The following is a 22,058-nucleotide window of genomic DNA, read 5'->3' on the forward strand; positions in this document are numbered from 1 at the left end:
CGTGAGTAAAGGATTTGAATAGACATTTCTCTAGAAGAGACGCAGCAGAATCCCCATTTATCCGTGGCTTCACTGTCTGAGCTTTCAATTACCTACAGTCAACTGTGGTCCAGAAGCAGATGACCCTCCCCCTGACATATTGTCAGAAGGTCATTAGCAGCCTGATGCTGCATCACAATGCCTATGTCATTCACCTCACTTCATCTCATCACATAGGCATTTTATCATCTCACATCATCACAAGAAGAGTGAGGACAGTACCATCAGATAGTTTGAGAGAGAGAGCACATTCACGTAACTCTTATTACAGTAGACTGCTATAAATTGTTCTATTTGGTTACTAGTTATTGTTGTTAATCTCTTACTGTGCCTAATTTATACATTAAAGCTTAACACAGGTATGTATGTATGTATGTATGGGGAAAAACATAGTATATATAGGGTTTGCTACTCTCTGGGGTTTCAGGCATCTGCTGGAGGTCTTGAAATGTATCCTCTATGGATAAGTGGAGGAGGGGGGTACTATTGTACTCAAGTCACCAATAAACACATGAAAACGTGCCTGACACGTAGCCTTAGGGAAATGCAGATCAAAATCACAGTGAGAGGTCACCTCACACCCACTGGGATGACGCTAAGAAAAACAGTGGATGATGGGACACCTGGGTGGCATCCGACTTCAGCTCAGGTCATGATCTCCTGGTTCGTGGGTTCGAGCCTACATCAGGCTTTCTGCTGTCGGTGCGAGCCCACTTCAGATCCTCTGTTCCCCCTCTCTCTGTCCACCCCCCCCTTTCTGTCTCTCTCAGAAATAAATAAACACATTAAAAAAAATGAAAACCATGGATGACAACAAGTGTTCTCAAAGACGTGGAGGAAATGGAATTCTCATACGTTGTATGTAGGGATATAAAATGGTGGCGGTGCTGTGAAGTTCTTCAGAAGGTCAAACCCAGACTTACGATGTGACCAAGTAATCCCATCCCTAGGTCTATAGTCAAGAGGTTTTAAAATACATATCCATACAAAAACTTATACAGAAACGCTTATATCAGGTTCTATGAACTGAACTGTTCCCCCACTCCAAAATTTGTTATTGAAGTATGATGGTATTTGGAGATGGGGCCTTGGGATACAATTAGGTTCAGATGAGGTCATGAGGATTGGGCCTCCCCATGGGATTGGTGCCCTTGTAATAAGAGACACCAGAGTGCCACCCACCTTTCTACCACATGAGGACGCTGCACAAAGGTAGCCATCTTCAAGCTAGGGAGTTCGCACAAGAACCCAACCATACTGACACCCTGACCCCAGGCTTCTAGTCTCTAGAACTGTGAGAAAGACATTTCTGTTGCTTTCCCCTCCCAGTCTCTAGCATTTTGTTATGGTGGCCTGAGCTAACTAAGACAGATTGTGGCACCAAGAAGTGGGGTGTTTCTGTAAGAAATACATGAGGTATAGAAGGGAAGCGGTTTGGGGACGGCACAGTGGGTAGAGGTCAGCAGAGTTTTGAGGTGCACGACAGAAATACGGACGTCAAAAGTGATTCCGTTGAGATCTTGGATGCAAACGAGGAACACGTTATTGAAAGCTGGAGGAGAGACCGTCCTCGGTATCCGGGCACAAAGAACGTGGCCAAACTATGTTCTAGTGTTCTCTGGAAGGTAGAACCTGTGAATGATGACATTGGGTATTTAGCCGAGGAGATGTCTAAGCGAAGTGTCGAAGGAGCAGCTTGGTTGCTCCTGACTCCTTACGGTAAAACACACAAGGAGAGGGACGAACAGAAGAAGGAGGCGTGTGGGGCGCCTGGGTGGTGCAGTCGGTTAAGCGTCCGACTTCAGCCAGGTCACGATCTCGCAGTCCGTGAGTTCGAGCCCCACGTCGGGCTCTGGGCTGATGGCTCAGAGCCTGGAGCCTGTTTCCGATTCTGTGTCTCCCTCTCTCTCTGCCCCTCCCCCGTTCATGCTCTGTCTCTCTCTGTCCCAAAAATAAATAAACGTTGAAAAAAAAAATTAAAAAAAAAAAAAAAAAAAGAAGAAGGAGGCGTGAGACAAAAGGGAACCGGAACTTGGAAATTTGGAAACATCTCAGCCTATCCACATCGCAAAAAATGAGAAAAAAGTGTTCCGAAGAGTGTTCTTTTTTTTTTTTTAATTTTTTTCTTCAACGTTTATTTATTTTTGGGACAGAGAGAGACAGAGCATGAACAGGGGAGGGGCAGAGAGAGAGGGAAACACAGAATCGGAAACAGGCTCCAGGCTCTGAGCCATCAGCCCAGAGCCTGACGCGGGGCTCGAACTCGCCGACGGCGAGATCGTGACCTGGCTGAAGTCGGACGCTTAACCGACTGCACCACCCAGGCGCCCCATCCGAAGAGTGTTCTAACGGTGTGACTGAACAACCATTTGATAAAGGAAGCCTGGGTATGACTCGTGGACTTGATCAGGCTCAGCCATCTCAGCAGGAGCCAGGAATAGAAATGGTGTTATCTTAGCAAAGACACTGCCAGTTTGGACCAAAGGAGACAGAGAGAGCCTGTCCAGATGAAGGAAGGCTCTCAGACTCCCTGGATTCTACAGGGACTGGACTAGAGAGATATTCAGCTATAATGTGCACTGTTTTTTTTTTTGTTTGTTTTGGGGTTTTTTTTTCCCATAAAAAAAGGAAGAATGACCCCAAAGATGATTCTGAGATCAGCGGTGCTGCCTCTTTGGTTTCAAAGAACAAAGGCATCACCTCAATTTCAACAGGCCGGGTAGTCTCTATCTCAGAGCCTTGGAGGCAAGACCTCCGCCTGGGAGAGCCAAGGGGAAGGGAATGCCACCCCAGTGGGTCCAAAAGTGGGGTATAGAGTCAAAGAGGATTATTCTCAAGACTTAAGACCTAATGGGATTTACCTCCCTAGGTTTTGGAATTGCTTGGGACCAATCACCCCTTCTTTCTTTCTTATCTCTCCCTTTTGGAATGGGAATGTTTATCTTCTGCCTGGCCCATGATTGTACTGCACACAGGTTGGTTTCATAGGTTCACAGCTGGAGAAGAATTTTCCCTCAGGATGAATAGTACCTTGAATCTCACCCGTATCTGATGATACTTAGATGAGACTTTGGACTTTAGAGTTTTTGCTAGCAAGAGCTGGGGTTTGGGGACTATTGAGGTGAAATTAATACATTTTGCATGTGACAAGAACACGCATTTTGGAGAGCTAGGAGCAGAATCTTCTGGACTGAATTATGTCTCCCCACTTCCCCCAATTCATATGTTGAAGCCTTGACTCCCAATGGGCTGGTGGTATATGAAGACAGTCTTTGGGGGTGATTAGGTTGAGATGAGGTCAGGAGGATAGGGACCTAATGATGGGATTAGTGTTCTCGTAAGAAAAGACCACGTGAGGACACAGCAAGAAGGTGCAATCCAGGGACACAGGCTTCACTAGAGACTGACCGTGCTGTCACCTCAACCTCGGACTTCCAGCCTCCAGAACCGTGAGACATTAATTTCTGTTATTTAAGCCACTCCGTCCACAGTATTTTCTTAGGGCATCGAAGATGACTCATACAGGAGAATTATTCACAAATGGAAAAGTAGAAAGAGCCCAAATATCCATCAGGTGATGTCTAGATACATAAAATGTGGTTTGGCCATATAACGCAATACTAGGGAACCCTAGAAAGGAATCAAGTGCATGCTATAATACACGTTACAGGCTGCAATATGGAGGAACCTGGAAAGTACTACACTAAGTTGAAAGAAGCCAGACACAGAAGACCACATTATATTATTCCGTTTGTATGAAATGTCCAGAATAGGCAAATCCACACAAATAGAAAGCTTAGGGGTTGTCAGGGGCTGGAGGTAGGAGGGAAGGAAGAATGACCGCCTATGGGTACGGTGTTTCTTTGGGGGTTGATAAAAATGTTCTGGAATTAGTGGTGATAGTTGTAGACCTTTATAACGGAACTAAAAACTACGAGGGTGCCGGGGTGGCTCAATCTGTCAAGCAGGTGACTCTTGATTTTGGCTCAGGTCATGATCTCAGGGTGGTGAGTTCAAGCCCCACCCTGGGTGTGGAGCCTGCTTGAGATTCTCTCTCTCTACCCCCCCCCCCCTTGTCCTCCCTGCTTGAGCTCTCTCTTTCAAAAACAAACAAAAAGCTACTGAATTGTACACTTCACAAGCATGAGTTTTAGGGTATGTGAATTATATCTCAATAAAAACTATTATTTTAAGGATGCTGCCTAGGGTTATAGCTCCTGGCAAACTGTAGCCCCAGGGAGGAAGGCGAACATAAACTTAACCTTTAGATTAGGATACCAAGGGATGCCTGGGTGGCTCAGTGGGTTAAGAGTTCAACCTTGTCTCAGGTCATGATCTCACTGTCCGTGAGTTCGAGCCCCTCATTGGGCTCTGTTCTGACAGCTTAGATCCTCGATCCTGCTTCAGATTCTGTGTCTCCCTCTCTCTATGTCCCTCCCCCACTCATTCTCTCTCTCTCTGTCTCTCTCTCTCTGTCTCTCTCTCTCTGTTTGTCTCAAAAAAATTTTTTTTTTGTTTTTTAGATTACGATGCCAAGACATGGGCCAGCTCTGTCTCAATATCAACACAAAGCCTAGTCTGGATCCAAATCCTAAGGGATCAGGTGGAAGCAACTGCAAACCACTAGACAGAGAGGATTAAATAATGAAAAACAAACAAAAACAAAGTCCAGAGAAAATTGCACTGTAAACCAAAATATCAAAATACAAGAACATATGTCCCATGGAAGCCAACAAATCAACATTCAGGACAGAACAGAAATTCATTTGTGTGAAATGAAATTTATAGAACAGTCTGACAAAGACTTTAAAATAGATATCATCAAGATACTCAAAGAGAAAAAGAAGATATATTCTCCATTTAAAAAAAAGAAACTATAAAAAACAAGTGAGGCTGGGGGAAAAAAAAACCCAGCAAGTAGGTACAAAAGAGAATCAATTAAAATGACACAATCCCAGAAAAGGGATCGCTACAATTTCAGAAAACGGAAACAAAAGGATGATTAATTAATCAGACAGAATTGAGAAATTCACCCAAAGGGTATCACAGAAAGGCAGAGAAGGCCAAACAAGAAAGAGCAGTTAAGAGACTTAGAGGACAAGTTGAGATGCCTCAACATTTAACTGGTAGGAATTCTAGGATCTCTAGGATACGAGAATGGTGGGAGCAGTGGAAAATCTATTTTCTTAAAGAAATAATTTGTAGAAATGTTCTGGAATTTCATAACAATAGTCTTCAATTTGGAAATGCACTGCAAGTATTGAACATGATCAAACTATATAAAAAGCTCAGGAACATACCCTTTTGCATATGGAACTCAACATAGGAGGGAGACAGCATCATAAATTAATGGGGAAAGTAGTACTTTTTTTTTTTTAGTTTATTTATTTTGAAAGAGAGAGAGAGATAGCATGAGTGGGGGAGAGGTAGAGACAGAGGGAGAGACAGAGAGAGAAAGAGAGAGACAGAAAGAGAGAGAGAGAGAGAGAGAGAGAGAGAATCCCAAGCAGCCTTCACACTGTCAGCACAGAGCCGAATGTGGGGCTCAAACTCATGCAACCGTGAGATCACGACCTGAGCTGAAACCGAGAGTCAAACACTTAACCAACTGAGCCACTCGGGTGCCCTGGGAAAGTAGTACTTCTAATGAAATACGGAAACTACTATGTTCTTATTGCATACCATAAATCAAATAAATTTTAAGTGGGCTAAAAACCTAAGTTTCAGAGGCAAAGCTTTAAAACTTTTGGAAGAAAATATAAAAGAATATATTTATAATCTTTTGGTAAGGAGGGTCTGCTTAAAAGAAAGCACAAGACATCAAGGAAACATTGGATAATTTGGATTACTTTAAAATATAAAACGTCCTTATAATCAAGAATCTACACACTTAGAGAAGATATTTACAATATACGAAACAAATAGCTATTTACAGAACATTTAAGGAATGTCTACTGCCAGTAAAAAAAAAAAGGCAATCTAACAGAAAAATGGACAAACCATATGAACTGGCAATTTATAGACTAGGAAACCCAAATGATGACTGACTATTTATTTAAACATTAAACAGTGAAAAGTCTCCATTTCACAAGTAATCATGGAAAGACAAATTAAAAAAACAATGAATGTCAATTCACACCTATCAGATAGGCAAAAATTTAAGTTTAACACTACTGAATGGGAGTAAGATTGAAGAGAAACAGAAACTCCATTACATTGCTAATGGGTGTGCACATTGCTATAACGACTTTGGAGGTGAATTTGATCGTATCTAGTGAAGCAAATTTTTTAAAAGTGTATTTATTTATAAGTAGTGTCTACACCCGGTGTGGGGCTCACACTTACAAGCCATAGTCGTGTGCCTTCTGACTGAGCCAGCTGGGTACCCCTAAAGCAGAAGATTTTTTTTTTCAACGTTTATTTATTTTTGGGACAGAGAGAGACAGAGCATGATTGGGCGAGGGGCAGAGAGAGAGGGAGACACAGAATCGGAAACAGGCTCCAGGCTCTGAGCCATCAGCCCAGAGCCCGACGCGGGGCCCGAACTCACGGACCGCGAGATCGTGACCTGGCCGAAGTCGGACGCTTAACCGACTGCGCCACCCAGGCGCCCCCAGAAGATTTTTATAGTCTACCACTCAGGAAAGAAATTCTCACCCACGGCCAAAGGAGATATACTTATGAATACTCTTTGCAAAATTGTTTGCAAAAGCAAAGCAAAACTAAAACAAACAAAGAAAAGAGGAAAAGAAAAAAGGAAACAATAGGAATATTCAAGCCATTCACAGAATGGAGTAATCATTTGTGGCGTGGCATGTTAATAGAGTAAAAATGAATGAGTTACGGTTACATGTATCAAAGTTGGCAAATGATGAAACAATTTTGAACAAAAAGAGCAAGATGCAGAGGGAAACATGCCAAATACACGTTATATACATACAATGAAAATATCAAAAATGCCAACACTGCAGTACTAACAGATAAAATAGAACCTTGGGAAAGAGTAATTTCTAACATGTGCTGGACAGGTGCGCAAGGTTCTCATTGTATCAACTACTCTTGTGAAGCAACGAAAATGAGATGAGCACACAAGAGGAGGTTGGAGGAACAGGCAACTTGCAAGAAGAGAAACACGAGCGACCCGGGAGTTCAGAAAAGCGAGTTCGATATCACCGCGAAAATGCAGGGTGAAGCGGCAACGCAATCCGCTTTTTAAATTTACCAAATTCTAGGAATGTACCTGCAGGAGGTGACCAGGAAGTCTCATAGAACTTTACCGTCAGGGATATTTGTGGTGAAACAATTAAAGTGGTGAAAAAATATATATATGACCATAGAGTGGGTGCATCAGTCCAAGCCAGCAACCTGGGAGAGATTCTTGATTTGTCCTATCTTTGTACTCCCCGTCACCAAAGACGGACAGTTCTACTCAACTAAATTCGCCATCACGCCTTTGTGGGTCACAGTTCAGCACCTGGGAAGTTGGGATGTGTCTTTCCGTCACTGCCAGCCAGGGGGCAGTCATGACGTGGCCGTCCTCTTCCAGACTCACCCATGGAAATTTGCAAAATAGGTGTTACTTTCTTCTTTAAAGCTTCATGCTGCTAGGCTGGAGTTCAGGGAAATCAGCCTCTTTCTGAGAATTGCAACAGGATGTAGCCGTTTGTGGTTGGCACAGTCAAGTTCAAGTTCCATCTGGGCGTGGCTGTATGTAAGACCACCTTTCCCAATTGCCTCCTGGCTCCATAGTAGGGTCCCTTGACATTCCTGACTCCACTTCAGATGTTTCGGTTCACAAGTTGAAACCGGCTAAGGGAAACAAGCAGGTACAACCAGGAAATGGCATTGCTAACGGGAGCGAAATGTGAGGAAATTGAGACAAAACGAAGCAGTTCATGTCAAGCTCAGAATCTATCATCGTTCTTGAAGCCAATCGCTTACAGGGCATTAACGCGAGTTCTGGTGGATGCTAAACAGGTGTCTGGGTGGATCAACCGGTTGGGTGTCTGACTTCGGCTCAGGTCGTGATTTAATGGTTCGTGGGTTCAAGCCCCGCATCGGGCTCTGTGCTGACAGCTCAGAGCCTGGAGCCTGCTTTGGATTCTGTGTCGCCCTCTTTCTACGCTCCTCTCCCACTTGCTCTCTCTCTCTCTCTCTCTCTCTCTCTCAAAAATAAATAAACATTTAAAAAAACTGTGTTGGGGCTCCTGGGTGGCTCAGTTGGTTAAGCATCCAACTTCGGCCCAGGTCAAGGTCTTACGGTTTGTGAGTTTGAGCCCCACGCCGGGCTCTGTGCTCACAGCTCAGAGCCTGGAGCCCGCTTCTGATTCTGGGTCTCTGTCTCTCTCTGCCCCACCCCTGCTTTCTCTTTTTGCCCCACCCCTGCTTGTGCTCTGTGTCTCTCTGTCTCTCAAAAAAGGAGTAAACGTTGAAACATTTTAAAAATAAATAAATAGGGGCGCCTGGGTGGCGCAGTCGGTTAAGCGTCCGACTTCAGCCAGGTCATGATCTCGCGGTGCGTGAGTTCGAGCCCCGCGTCAGGCTCTGGGCTGATGGCTCAGAGCCTGGAGCCTGTTTCCGATTCTGTGTCTCCCTCTCTCTCTGCCCCTCCCCCGTTCATGCTCTGTCTCTCTCTGTCCCAAAAATAAATAAACGTTGAAAAAAAATTTAAAAAAATAAATAAATAAATAAATAATAAAAAAAATAAACGGTGTAATAAACCGTTTATACGCAGCCAAGCTCAAAAGTCACTTGTTCGCCTCAAAACTTCACGGTGCTCACTAGAACTATAATTAACGTGTAACTAAACAGTTTATATTGAACCAAAGACAGACTTTGTACATTCCTCTCCAAAGTAACATCTTAGGATGGCTCGGAGTGTGGATGTGTCGTTCAAACTAATGTGCGTATGTGAAGCCCAGCTCGAGATCACGCATTCATTTCAAACAAAACTCATAAGCTTTGTAAACGCTGTATGTGCAAGCAAACAGAAGAAATGGTCCCTGCTCTGCTTCTCAAGAGGTCATTGGATTCAGTGACCTCTTGTTCCCCACCCAGTTAAAGTCAGATATGGGTTGCTGTGGAATGAGAAGGGTAATCTTAGCAGCGCCACCGGGGAACGCAATTCAGGGACACACAAAGAAGCATCTGTAGGTGCTCTAAAGGAACGTACAAAACAGTGACGGGGGATAAAGAGTTAATATCCTCATTGTATAAAGGGCCTCTAAAAATCTGGGAAGTCTCTAATAGATGTATGGGCCAAGCACAGAGAGCTCACAAAGGAGGACATGCAATCAGCCAAGGAACATTTGAAACATATATAAGCTTGAAGGAAATCAGAGGGATGCAGACTAGGACCAGAAGTTCATTTTGCCTATCAGATCCCTAAAGATTGAAATGATAAACCATCTATCGTTGTTCAGGTTACAGTGAAACAGGAAATATTATATCCTTGTGGGAAGGCTCATTGAGAGCCGCCTTTCTGGAAAGCAAGTTGCCAATATGTAAAAAAGAGACTTAAAAACATCCATGCCTTGGGGCTCCTGGCATCCCCCCGGTTAAGCATCCAACTTCAGCTCAGGTCATGATTTCACGGTCTGTGAGTTCGAGCCCCACGTCGGGCTCTGTGCTGACGGCTCGGAGCCCGGAGCCTGCTTCGGATTCTGTGTCTCCCTCTCTCTCTGCCCCTCTTCCGCTCACGGTCTGTCTCTTTCTCTCAAAAATAAATAAACATAAAAAACAACTTTTTAAAAGACACCCAAGCCTTGCTCATTTATGCAAAAAACAAGACAAAAACACACCGCAGGAAGTATATACTGGAAAATGAACAAGCTGGTTATGGAGGCGTGGGGAGGCATATGGAGAAGAGGAAAAGGAGAGGAAATCATAAGGAGAGACAGGGAATGACACGTCTCTGAATTTAAACGCCAAGCAATCCTAAGATGTTACTTTTGAGAAGAATGTTCAAAGTCGGTCTTTGGTTCAAATATAAACTGCTTAGTTCTGAGATTTAGAGACAGACCCCCTCAAAATAAATGAATAATTTAAATCAGCCAAGGTATGGAAAAACCCAGACTAGAATACAGATGGCAACAACTGAACCTAATTGTGGAACAAATGATTAACCTCACTGATAGCGGTGGAGAAGAAAAGAATTAACCTTAGTAACATTGGAAAATAGGGTTTTGACTACTTACTGCAAGACCAAAGACAAAAACAAAACAAAACAAAACAAAACAAACAGTATAAAATACTGCGCTCAGGCTAGTAAGTGTATTTCTAGCAGGGGTATGGGCTAACAACTCTGAGATGACTTTATGTGCACAATTAGGAATGAATGAATGAATGAGTTGTAGATAATATCTGCAGGGTTTCTCACTGTCAGAGAAAGTAGTTAGAAACAGGGAAAGCGGGGTGGGGGAGCCTGGGTGGCTCAGTTGGTTAAGCATCCAACTCTTGGTTTTGGCTCAGGTCATGATCTCAGGGTTAGTGAGTTCGAGCCCCATCCCGGGCTCTGCGCTGACAGTGCAGAGCTTGGCTGGGATTCTCTCTCTTCTTCTCTCTCTGCCCTTCCCCTCCCGTGCTCTCTCTCAAAATAAATAAAATTAAAAAAAAAAAAAAAAGAAACAGGGAGAAGGGGAAAGTAAAAAAAACTTACCCTGTGGTTTTGAATTGCAATTGGAGATATCAACAGGGGCTCCTAGTTTTCAGTAGAAAAATGCAGAAATAAACATAGAGGGGTTTGCGTTTGTGGACCGCTATCCATACATGCGTTTTCTAGCTGTGTCAATTGAGAGGGTCCGGAAGCAATGAGGACACTCAGCAACCAGATCTTTATTTCTAAGTCACTCCCAATAACTAGAATCAAGACTTCCTGGAGAAGTGGATGATGAGCCTGGAGCATTTTGTGTTGCCAGAAATTAACGAAGTGCTGGCAAAAGAAAGGGGGTGTGTCAGAAGGGCATAGGAGCCAACACTGAAGAAACTCCTCATCGCCAAGGACGCACTCAACGGAATGAAAATGCAACCTGCAGAAGTGGAGAAATTATTTGCAAACCATATATCTGATAAGGGGTTCGTGTCCAGAACATATAAAGAACTTCTACAAATCAACAACAAAAGAATCAAAGAGCCTAATTAACAAATGGGCAAAGCACTCGTATATATACATTTCTCCAAAGATGGTGTACAAATAACCGATAAGCACATGAAAAGATTCTCAACGTTACTAACCGTCAGGAAAATAAAACCACACCGAGATATCACCTCACACCCTTTAGGATGGCTACTATAAATGACAACAACAACGACAAACACCCAGAAAAGAACATGTGATGGCAAGGATGTGGGGAAATTGGGACCCTTTCACGCGTATTGGTAGGATTGCAGAATGGTGCAACTGCTCTGGAAAACAGTATGAAGGTCCCTCCAAAAATTAAAAATAGAAGTACCAGGGGGCATCTGGGTGGCTCTGTCGGCTGAACATCAGACTTTTGATTTTGTCTCAAGTCATGATCCCAAGGTCGTGGGAGCAAGCCCTGAATCATGGGATTGAGCCCTGCATTGGGCTCCATGCTGAGTGTGGAGGCTGCTTAGGATTTTTTTTTTCCCTCTCTGTCTCTCTGTCTCTCACTGTCTCTTTCCTCCACTTGTATTCTCTTGCTCTCTCTAAAAACAAAACAAAACCAACCAAACAAACAAAATATATATATGTGTATATATATATACACACCAGAGGATTCAGCAATCCCCACTTCTGGGTATATATACCCCAAAGAATTGAAAGCAGGGTCTTGAAAAGATATTTGTACACCCCTATTCACAGCAGCATAGCCAAGAGCCAAGAGCCAAGGGCCCGGAGCCGGGAGGTGGGAGCAATCCAAGTGTCCATCGACAAATGAATGAATAAACAAAGCATGGTATATACATACAAGGCAATATTATTCAGTCTTAAAAAGTAAGGGGATCCTGTCACAGGCTACAAATGGCAAACCTTGAGGCCATTATGCGAAGTGAAATAAGCCAGTTACAAGATAAATGCTATATGATTCCACCCACGTAAGGTACCTAGAATAGTCAAATTCACAGAAACCGAATGTAGCGTGGTGGTTACCGGGAACTGGGGAGAAGGGGAGAAGGGGATTTGTTTATTGGGTATAGAGATTCAGAAGAAAGGAAAGAAAAAGAGGAAAAGGTTCTGGAGATCTGTTTCACGATATGAGCAGAGTTAATGCTCTGGACTACTGAACTACACTCTCAACAAGGTTTAAGATGGTAACTTCTATATTATGTGGTGGGTTTTTGTTTGTAATGTTTATTTATTTTTGAGAGAGAGAGAGAGACAGAGTGCGAGCAGGGGAGGGGCAGAGAGAGAGGGAGATGCAGAATGCGAAGCAGGCTCCAGGCTCCGAGCTGTCAGCACAGAGCCCAACACAGGGCTCGAACTCATGAACCGTGAGATCATGACCTGAGTTGAAGTCGGATGCTTAACCGACTGAGCCACCCAGGTGCCCCTACATGGTGTTGTTCCAACCGCAATATACATAAATAAATTGATGATAGATAGATAGATAGATAGATAGGGGTGACTCAGTCATTTAAGCATCTGACTTCCACTCAGGTCAGGTCGTGATCTTGCGGTTCATGAGTTTGAGCCCTGCACTGGGCTCTCTGCCGTCAGCACAGAGCTCACCACAGATGCTCTGTCTCCCTCTCTCTCTCTAAAACATCTAATAAATAAACATTTAAAAAACAAATAAATTTTGAGAAGAAACAGGATATTTGCATAATGTTAAAAAATCTCCCATCATCCAAATATTTATTCATTACAAAGGCAAAAATAGTAACTGCACCGTGGAGAAAACTGGCAGACAGACATCACCTTAACCGAGTGATCAAGGTCAACATCACCCAAAAGAAGACTCATCAGCCTTAGGAGCTTCCTGATGTGATGCACTGGGAAGGATACAACGTCACTTCTGTGATTTTTCTTCCCAACAAATGCATAACCTCAGTCTAATCATGAGAAACCATTGGGCAAACTCACATTTAGGGACATTCCACAGAACACCTGACCAGTGCTCTTCAAAAGGCCTCAAGGTCATGAACAGCAAAGAAAGACTGAGGAACTGTCACAGATTCCTGTCCACAGAAAAATATGATAACTAAATATAATATGTAACCCTAGACTGGATCCTGGACCAGAAAAAGGACATTATTGAAAATATTCATGAAATTTGGATACAGTCTATAATTTAGTTAATAACATTCTTCTAATTTCTAAATTTCAAGAGGTTAACATTAGGGGAAGCTAGATGAAAGGTTTATAGGAACTCTGTGTACTATTTTTGCAACTTTTCTGTCAGTCCAAAATTATTTCAAGTTGCAATTAAAAAATACCCATACACTGGGAGAAAGCCCCCTGGAGTTTCTTTTCTGGCAAACATTCCTAAAGAAATACAAAAGATGTGGGGCATGGGGTGCCTGGGTGGCTCAGTCGGTTGGGCGTCCGACTTCAGCTCAGGTCATGATCTCACGGTTCGTGGGTTCGAGCCCCAGGTCGGGCTCTGTGCTGCCAGCTCAGAGCCTACAGCGTGCTTCAAATTCTGGGTCTCTCTCTCTTTCTCTGTCCCTCCCCCACTCACAGTCTGTGTCTCTCTCTCTCTCAAAAATAAATAAACATTTAAAAAAATGTGTGGGGCGCCTGGGTGGCTCAGTTGGTTGAGCGTCCGACTTCAGCTCAGGTCATGATCTCGCAATTCATGAGTTCAAGCCCCTCATTGGGCTCTATACTGACAGCTCAGAGCCTGGAGCCTGCTTCGGATTCTGTGTCCCCCCCGCCCCTTGCCCCTTCCCTGCTCATGCTCTGCCTCAGTCTCAAAAATAAATAAACATTGGGCTAAATGGGTAAGGAGCATTAAGGAATCTACTCCTGAAATCATTGTTTCACTATATGCTAATTTGGATGTAAATTTTAAAAAATAAAAAATAACATTAAAAAACAAAAAAATAGAAATAAATAAATAAATAAACAAACAAACATTAAAAAACAAGTTAAAAAAATACAAAAGATGTTTATGGTGCATTACTAATAATAATGTGAAAAATTAGAAACGACCTATATGTTCCTAAAAAGAATGCTGGTTAGTAAATTATGGTCTCTGGGCTCTTGGATTTAAACATAATCTGTATGCTGTTGACACCCAAATATATGTCTCTGCTGATAGAGCTGATGGCTAGGATCATATCACCGCTTAGAGGAAGGTCTAAAAGGCACATCAAATTCATGTGCACAACCCCAACCTCAGTCTTCCCCTTGGCTTAGGCAAAACCTACAAGTCATTCTTTTTTTTTTTTTTTAATGTTTATTTATTTTTGAGAGAGACAGACAGACAGACAGAGCACAAGTGGGGGAGGGCAGCAAGAGAGGGAGACACAGAATCCGAAGCAGGCTCCAGGCTCTGAGCGGTCAGCACAGAGCCCGACGCGGGGCTCGAACTCACAAACCGTGAGATCATGACCTGAGCTGAAGTCGGATGCTCCACCAACTGAGCCACCCAGACAATTTCATTTCCTTGTCTTCCAGACTTGCTCCAGTAACAAGCGCCTTTGCTCTCTCCCTCCAAAACATTGCTCCCCGGGACGCAAGCCACCGCCACCTCTCCTGGATCACCGAGCAAGGCTCCTCACTGATCCCTGTTTCCTCTGTATGCTCTCACCACTCTCCATGCTGCAGTCTGAATGATGTTAAAAGAATACCATAAAACCTTGGTTTGCGAGCATAATTCATCCCAGAAACACGCTTGTAATCCGAAGCGCTTGTATATTCAAAGTGCGTTTCCCCATAAGAAATAATTAGAGGCGCCTGGGTGGCTCAGTTGGTTAAGCGTCCGACTTCGGCTCAGGTCACGATTCCATGTTCGTGGCTTAGTGCCCACATCAGGCTCTGTGTTCAGAACTCAGAGCCAGGAGCCGGCTTCGGATTCTGTGTTTCCCTCTCTCTGCCCCTGACCCACTCACACTCTGTCTCTCTCTGTCTCTCAAAAATAAGTAAACATTTAGAAAGATGTTTTTGAGATAAAGAAATAACAGAAACCCTGATGATTCATCCCACAACCCGAAAAGATTCATCTAAAAATGATTATAATACTGTAATACCATACAAAATACTAAAGAGAATAAAAAATATAAAGGCAAATAAACAAATGAACCTGCACTTACCTTTGAAAACCTTCGTGGCCGGTGTGAGGGAGACAAGAGAGAGGAGGGTTGTTGTGTAGGACGACTTTCACTACCACTAACGGAATCACAGCTATCTGTTGGCTCAGCGGAATCTTTTTCTGCCTGGGGATCATTGTGTACGTTCACATGGATGTTGACTAGAGGACAGTATTAATAAACTCTTGTCATATATTGTGTTTAACATAACTGGCAATCAGGCAGCAGAGGAAAGGGTCTCTATCTGCGGGCAGCCTGACCTAGAATGAAGCACAAAGCATTCCTAAGCTTCCTCTTGTCTCGAAAAGCAAAGGACTGTCCACAGGTGCTTGGAAGGGACAAAAAAATACACGAGTGCCAGTTGAGGGCACCTTCCAACGTTCTGAAACCTCACTGATTCCGGCTAAACACTGCCTGAGACAGAGCATCCAAGTACGGGAGACAATCACCGACAATCCCGCAGCGAAAGAGAGATAGAGAAGAACCATTGGCTCAGCTGTGATCATGTGACGTCCAGTGTCACATCCCACTCATATTACAAGACACTGCCTGTTTATCAAGTTAAAATTTGTTAGAAGAGTTTGCTTGTCTTGCGGAACACTCGCAGAGCAAGTTATTTGCAATCCAAGGTTTTCCTGCGCAATGACCTGATCCTCCTCTGCCTGATGCCTTCCAGTGGTTCCCCATCACACAAAAAATAAGGTTCAACTTCCTTAGCGTTCCCTACTGGATTCTACAGGAGCTGGCCAGGCTCTGAGCTCCAGCCCTGTCCCTCATTCTCTCCGCTCCTCTGTCCTGGGTTCTGGCCACAGTGGCCTCATTCAGTGTCTGAAACAGGGAGCCTCTGCCCAGAAGTTTCTTTGCCCAAATCTCCCCATGGTTATTACCTTCTTGTCATTCAGGGATTGAAGCAACTGTCACTTCTTTGAGGGGCCAACTTCGACCAGTTAACATAAAGCATCCCCCACCCTTACCCAAGCATCATTCCCTATGTCAACGACGTCTTTTACCCACGTCTGAGCACTAGTAATAAGTACTAGTCTAAAATTATTTTGTTCCTGCATTTGCTCGATGGTTAACTTTCTGCCTTTCTTGAAAACATAATCTTCATGAGAACAGTTAAGTTGGGGGTGCCTGGATGGCTCAGTCGGGTAAACGTCTGACTCTTGATTTCAGCTCCGGTCAAGATCTCACGGTTCATGAGTTCAAGCCCCATGTCAGGCTCTGTGCTGACAGAGCAGTGCCTGCCCGGGATTCTCTCTCTCCCTCTCTCTCTGCCCCTCCTAACTAACTCGTGTTCTGTCTCTCAAAATAAGTAAACGTTGTTAAAAAAGAATAGTTACATTGTAGTTTGAAAAATTTCAAGTCTCCAGAAAAGCTGAAGGACTAGTACATACGCTTTACATGGTTTCGTTGAATGTTAACGTGATACATTATCTTTCTCTCTTTCTTCACGCTCATAGGCACATGCACGCATTTTCCCTTAACCATTTGGAATAAGTTTCAGACATCATGGCAGTTGACTCCTCAAGCCTTCCTCATGCACTTTCTAAGAATAATGACGTTTTGCTACATAGTATCAATATCATAATTAAGAAAATGACTAATTCCATATTGCCATCCAATATAAAATCCAAATCTCTCCAACACTCCTTGAGATGCCTTTTATGTCAGCTGTATGGGTTTTTTTTCTTCATTCAGGATCCAGTCTAGGGTGAAGCACTGCGTTTGATTATTATGTCTCTTTAGTCTCTTACCTTGTCCTTTAATTTTTCATGAGGTTAACTTTTGTAAAGCCTGAGTTCTTCAAAGGGCCCAAAGAGTCCATGCAGTGTGCTCTGAATCTGCCTGATTATTTCCTCACGGTGTCAGTTGACTGTATCTTCTGTGTTCTCTTTCAGCTCAAGGCTAACGCCACAGCTGCAATCCAATATGGCGGCCCTCTGCTGCATGGGAGCCCTTGGAACGTGGCCAGCGTGACTGGAGAAGTGAACGTTCACGTTTACTTAGTTTTCATGAATTCATTTTTAAGTGTTCGCACGAATGCGCTCTTCAGTTATTGGGAATTTTAAAAGTATGTTTGGGATGACTTGAGCATGTGAATCCGCTTTTTAAGCTGTGTATTATGTTGAGAGTTGCATGGAGTGGAAAATACCGACTGACTTTTGAAGACCTAGAAATAAATTAAGGATCCCCATCCACCCATCCATTCGCCAAATCTGAATTCAAACCATGGTTTAAAAATTCCAACAACATGCCCTCCCCCCCCCCCCCCACACACACACAAGCACAATTTAAAAAGTCAGAGAGAGGGGCGCCTGGGTGGCTCAGTCGGTTAAGCGTCCGACTTCGGCTCAGGTCATGATCTCAAGGTCCGTGAGTTCGAGCCCTTTATCGGGCTCTGTGCTGACAGCTCAGAGCCTGGCCTGTTTCGGATTCTGTGTCTCCCTCTCTCTCTGACCCTCCCTTGTTCATGCTCTGTCTCTCTCTCTCTCAAAAATAAAGGTTAAAAAAATTTTTTTAATAAAATAAAATAAAATAAAATAAAATAAAATAAAATAAAAAGTCAGAGAGGAGGGGTGCCTGGGTGACTCAGTCAGCTGAGAGTCTGACTCTTGATTTTGACTCTGTTCATAATCCCAGGGTCATGTTATCAAGCCCCGCATTGGGCTCCACACTCGGAGCCTGATTAAAATTCTCTCTCCCCCTCTGTTCCTCTCTCCTCTCCTCCCCGCCCCCCCAAAAAAAAGTCAAAGGAGCAGGAAGGCGAGGGCTAGCTGAAAATGACTCACCAGGTTGTAAATTCTACCGGGTGGAAATCATTATCTCCCACTCAACCAGTGTATCTGTGGTGTGTATGCAACACCCGACACAGAGTTGATGCTTAATGGATATTTTTGAATGAATGAGAGTGAGTGAGTGAGCGGTCAGGCCTTTGAGGAAGGAAGAATGGTGTTGCTGGGAGCTGAGGGGGCCCTTCGAGCAGCAACAGGCAAACGGTGATGCCCCAATCTAGAGCGAACAGAGACAGGGAGGGCCGGGAAGGCCTGCCAAAACCCAGGGCAAGGGACACGCACCTTGCCCTTCCTTGGGCATTCTTTGCGTGGGCCTGTTCTGGCGAAAGAACCCCCTGAGAGTGGCAGCCTGGCATGGTGCCCGCTCCGGGACGTGTCCCCGGCAAGCAGCACTGCAGGGCGACACTGGCATTGGTAAGTGGCCTGGCACTGGCACAAGCCCCGGGGAAGCTGGATCTGGCCTCCCAGTGCCCCGAAGAGGCGCACCCACAAGAACTACGGCAGAGACCCTCCGTCCTTCCCGGCCACAACACTTGTCTTTCTTTTGTGATGGAGGAACGGGCGGGTTGCAGACGGGTATCTTGGATCACAAGAGTTCGCTGGGCCAGGCACTGAAATACCATCCGGACACCATCCTGATCCCAATACACACTTGGTGAAGAAGGGTATGAGCATCGCCAGTTTAGACAGGCGGAAACGCGATTTCAGATGGGTTGAATAATTTACCCAGAGCCCCACAACCAGTCAAGCGTCTGTGCCGGCTTCTGAGACGAGCAGGGCCCCAAGTTGATGCTGTTTTTATTCGTCTACCTTTCTCCGCAGGCAAGTAGGACTGTATAATACCACCCCTCCCTGGGGGTGTCCTTGCACAGGTCTGGAGTCTGTGCGGAACAATAACTCGATCCTGTTAAGTTGTGCTCCCCTAGATATGCCGCGTTGTGCATTTATGGCTCGACATAAATCTTATACATATGTATGTGCGTATTCCATATTTACATTACGTATGCACACATATACATTCATAGGTATGGGCAGCAAGACTTTCTGTCTATACATAACTAGAAAAAATGTTATAGAAAGAAAGTCTTGCTACCCAAATTTCTGGATCGTATTATTAAAAGCTTGAGGGAAAACCCGTTAACTCGTAAGTCAACTGTCATAAGCCTATCCCTCATAAAAATGGCTTTTCACATTTGAATCTGAGCCAGTCCCTGGAACAGCATAGAACTCTCTTCTTGCAAGACCAGCACTACCAACAGAGTCAGAGGTTATTGTTTTTTGGGGTTTTTTTCTTGTTTATTTATTTATTTTGAGAGAGAGAGAGAGAGAGAGAGAAGCACAAGCTGGGGGGGGGGGGGAGAGGGAGAGAGAGAGAGAGGGAGAGAGAGAGAATCCAAAGCAGGATCCACACTGTCAGCACAGAGCCCGACTTGGGGCTCAAACTCACGAACCGTGAGACCACGACCTGAGCTGATATCAAGAGTCGGCGGCTTAACTGACTGAGCCACCCAGGCACCTTCGTTTACTATCAAATTGTAGCCTTGGCTAAAACTGCCAAAGCTTGGAAGGCAACCCTATGCCGCTGAATCTAGGCAAAGGCAGTGGCTCGGATGAGAAAATGGGGTAAAAACTGAAAAGATCTGGAGGGAGGGAGGGCGAGAGGATGTAACTCTGTGACCTACTTGCTCGCGTGTCTGGGATCCAAGGCCATCTTGAGAGGGCTTCCTTAGGCAGGCAAAAGCCTTCTGTGTGCTTTCCTCAACATCTGCCTAAAATGAAACACATCGGGGCGCCTGGGTGGCGCAGTCAGTTAAGCGTCCGACTTCAGCCAGGTCACGATCTCGCGGTCCGTGAGTTCGAGCCCTGCGTCAGGCTGTGGGCTGATGGCTCGGAGCCTGGAGCCTGTTTCTGATTCTGTGTCTCCCTCTCACTCTGCCCCTCCCCCGTTCATGCTCTGTCTCTCTCTGTCCCAAAAATAAATAAACTTTAAAAAAAATTTTTTTTTTTAAATAAAATGAAACACATCAAGTTAAACTTGTTAGAGTCAACGTCAGAAAGAAACTTTAAGTAAACAAGACAATGGCTTGAGGATGTAAAGGACAAGGCTTTGCAGGAGTGCGGGCTTGTAGATTAACTGTACACGTACAAGAATTAGCGTGTTTTCGTGCCATCAAGTTACACCCTCTCTTTCACTCACATCATGTACCCTCTGGTGGTAGAGGCTGGGAAGTTTCTAAAATAGGGTACCTGATGCAGGTGGCTGCTCAATTGGTTAAACTTCGGACTCTAGGTTTCAGCTCTGATCGTGATCTCATGGTTCATGAGCCCAAGCCCCGTGCTGGGCTCCATGCTGATAGCACAGGGCCTGCTTGGGATTCTTTCTCACCCTCTCTCTCTGCCCCTCCGCAGCTCACACACGCTCTCTCTCTCTGTCAAAATGAATAAATAAACATTAAGAAAATAAAGAGGGTGCCTTGGTAATGACTCTAATTTCTTACAACTAAAATATGGCTCTACCTAAAGGCCCTCGTAGCCTCTCATGGGAAACGGCCAACTCCCTAGAATGTTTTTCTTGCCATCAACTGCTACAAACACCTTTGAGCTACGCATTTCTGAAATTCATCAGGAATTTTCTTTGAGAGATAGACCGAAATGTCTTTCTTTGGGTTTGGAGGTTTTATTTTTTTGCCTATCTGAATTCTGCCCTTGGCCAGATGCCGTAACCTGCCATTATGCCAGCATCAGTGTCATTATAAAACTGCGCTGAAATAATTTCTGTGACAGGTTTGAGTAGTAAATAGAGAGACAGCTTAGTGTAGCGAAGCATTTTTCAATTTTAAGTAAAGAATCGCTTTTAAAAGGAGGAAAAAAGTCCTCTTCCCATACCTCGAGCGTTGACTCAAGTCAGTTTTATTTGTTACTAAAACATATTCAAACATTAAACAAGGCATAAATTCCTTAGGTTTTTATAGCTCCTAAGCTACACAATCAAAATAAACATTAATATTAAATTTAAACAAAATACAGCAAAAAACAACAGTACTTTTTGTTTGTTTACATTTATTTATTTTTGAGAGACAGAGAGAGTCAGAGCACAAGTGGGAGAAGGGCAGAGAGAGAAGGAGACACAGAATCCGAAGCAGGCTCCAGGCTCCGAGCAAGCATTCAGCACAGAGCCCGACACGGGGCTCGAACTCACGAACGATGAGATCACGACCTGAGTGGAAGTCAGACGCCCAACTGAGCCACCCAGGTGCCCCAACAGTACTTTTAAATTGATGACACTGAGTTTCTCTATCGTTAGGGTATAGAATGTCATGGCCGATGATTACTCTTGTGTTAATGACTCAAAGATAGCTGGATAAATGAAATTTCACATATTTTTCTTTATTTACTTTATTTATTATTTTTTTAAAAGTAGACTTCGTGCCCCGTCCGGAGCCCAATGTGCTACTTACACTCATGACTCTGAGATCAAGACCTGAGCTGAAATCGAGTCGGATCTTCAACTGCCTGAGCCTCCCAGGTGCCCCCAAATTTCATGTATTTTTAAATATACCAGAGAGCTGTGCAAATAAGTTTAAGGGAATAAATTCCAGAGGAGAGAGTCCTCTCTAGGGGAGGCAGAGATCTCACCTAGAGGTCAGCCAGCTTCCTTCCTAGGGGCATTTGCCAAATTTGGACACAAGCAGAGATTCAAGCTTATGTTGGCAGAGAACTCCATGAGGGAAAGAGACACCATTGTGATTTTTAGTGACCTTGTGGACTGGCATGAAGAAATGGAAGATGGTTTTTCCTACCTGTCAGTTTCTGATCACACAACTTTTTACAAAAAATGTTTATTTATGAGACAGAAAGAGGAAAAGAGAGAGAGAGAGGGAGAATGCACATGTAGGGGAGGGGCAGAGAGAGAGAGAGGGAGACACAGTATCCGAAACAGGCTCCAGGGTGTCAGCTCAAACCCCGATGTGAGGCTTGAACTCACGAACTGTGAGATCATGACCTGGA

The 22,058-nt window shown here is 44.2% G+C and overlaps 1 long non-coding RNA gene across 1 annotated transcript in view; it reads right to left on the reverse strand.

Annotated features, from left to right (window-relative positions):
- LOC123382585 overlaps positions 1-17,168 on the reverse strand; it is a 28,561-nt gene extending 11,393 nt beyond the window's left edge. The window contains exons 1-2 of the long non-coding RNA XR_006591168.1: positions 17,013-17,168; positions 15,259-15,416 (exon numbers count right to left, since the gene is read on the reverse strand). This is a non-coding gene — a long non-coding RNA (uncharacterized LOC123382585). The remainder of the gene's footprint in view (positions 1-15,258; positions 15,417-17,012) is intronic.
- Between the last annotated feature and the right edge of the window lie 4,890 nt (positions 17,169-22,058).

Source organism: Felis catus, chromosome E3 (genome assembly GCF_018350175.1).
Source record: "Felis catus isolate Fca126 chromosome E3, F.catus_Fca126_mat1.0, whole genome shotgun sequence".
Lineage (NCBI taxonomy): Eukaryota > Metazoa > Chordata > Mammalia > Carnivora > Felidae > Felis > Felis catus.